The sequence below is a fragment of the Crotalus tigris genome, unplaced genomic scaffold (assembly GCF_016545835.1).
Source record: "Crotalus tigris isolate CLP2741 ecotype Arizona unplaced genomic scaffold, ASM1654583v1 scf7180000019553.37968852642:3898890, whole genome shotgun sequence".
NCBI lineage: Eukaryota > Metazoa > Chordata > Lepidosauria > Squamata > Viperidae > Crotalus > Crotalus tigris.
In genome coordinates, this window is record NW_024097591.1 from 115436 (window position 1) to 117150 (window position 1715).

The 1715-nt window shown below is 40.8% G+C and overlaps 1 non-coding gene across 1 annotated transcript; it reads left to right on the forward strand.

Moving 5' to 3' along the window:
- Positions 1-518: 518 nt before the first annotated feature.
- Positions 519-592, forward strand: TRNAR-UCU. Its single transcript has one exon. It is a non-coding gene; the product is annotated as a tRNA-Arg (tRNA).
- Positions 593-1715: the final 1123 nt, after the last annotated feature.

Below are 1715 nucleotides of genomic sequence, written 5' to 3' on the forward strand. Positions count from 1 at the left end.
TCTTTGTTACTGTTGTTTCTTTTCTGTTTTTCTTAATGAAAGCTATAAAATGCTTCTCTGCATTTGCTTATAACCAGGCAGGGAGGAATATGGCCAAAAATCCCACTGAAGTGGAATTCATGCTGTCATGTTCAAAGCAGGACATTTGGCGCTGTCCGTGGTGCTAGCCATGGAGAAGCTGAACTGAAAGCTGTCAAGCTGAGCAGAGATTACAATCCCAGCTCCACGTTTTTGCTGTCTCTTCCTCTCTCTGTGGCAGAGATGAAGAATACCCAATGAATTATATATAGAATTTTCCTCCTACATGCACTCCCTTTCTTCCCCGTTAAAGCAAAGGATGGGGGGGATAGGGAAAGGAATCCATTCGATGGATTGAGGAAACAAGACTCCGGTTCCAGGTTTTCCTTCTACCTCCCAACAACGCTACCCAGAAATAGCAGGATGCTGAAATTGCTCAGCAATGATGCAGAAGGTATGTGCTTTTTCAGCTCTGGTCCTGATGCTGAGCTTGCGGTGAGGTCTCTGTGGCGCAATGGACGAGCGCGCTGGACTTCTAATCCAGAGGTTCCGGGTTCGAGTCCCGGCAGAGATGGTCTCCAGGACAGGTGTCTTAATTTTTCGCTCGTCTCGGAACGTGGGGTGCTGATCGCTTCTATTTAATTCCGTAGGGTTTGGAAGGAGAAAAATGAACAGCAGAGACTCAAAATCCCCCCAGCCAGGCAGTTTTCGTTCTTTCAGACATTTATAGCCAGATTTACGTGGCACAAAGGATTCTTCCTCGCTATTTCTTTCTGATTTTGCTTTGGAAGCATTTATTGTTTTAAGATTATGGTTATTATTATTGCTTCCTAGCAATAATGGAGATTTATTTATTTGCCTGTTTCTACTGCCTGTTTTTATCTCATTTGACGCTCTCCTTAAAGAGTGATTCCTTAAAATGTTTTAAAAGGCATCCTATTTTGTAATTTTTTTTCCTGATTCTGATGTACTGTAGAGCTTTAGTTTACCTTCCCTGTGGAAGGAAAATCATTTCATCAAAGGATCTCTGTTTAAATTGGAATGTAGGGCTTGCTCATCCCTTTTTTTTTTTTTTTTTCTTCCTGGTGTTTCCACCCTCTGGCTCCATTGAAAGGTTAGAGGTGGAAGAAATTCCAGTCAAATATTCTGAAGAGCTTATTTGGTTCAGAGGTCAGCGACCTTTTCAGGCCCTGAATGCTTCACACACACACACCCCTCCTAAAACATTGACAATCTGCCAAGATTACCAAATCTCATGAAATTTCAGCCATCTCTCCTTCTCATGCCAGGAAATAGAAATGTTATGAATTGTTTTGCCTTTTTTTCTGAATTGTTTCACCCAGAGGGAGCTGCAAAGGCATGTTTTAAATAATAATAATAATAATAACAATAACAACAACAACAACAACAACAACAACAACAATAATAATAATAATAATAATAATAATAATAATAATAATAATAATAATAAAAAGTTGGAAGGGATCTTAGAGGTTATCTACTCCAACCCCCTGCTCAGGCAGGAAACCCTATACCATTTCAGACAAATGGCTGTCCGGTCTCTTCTTAAAAACTTCCAATGTTGGAGCATTCACCGCTTCTGGAGGCAGGTTGTTCCACTGGTTAATTGTCCTCACTGTCAGAAAGTTTCTCCTTAGTTCCAGGTTGCTTCTCTCCTTGATTAGTTTCCACCCGTT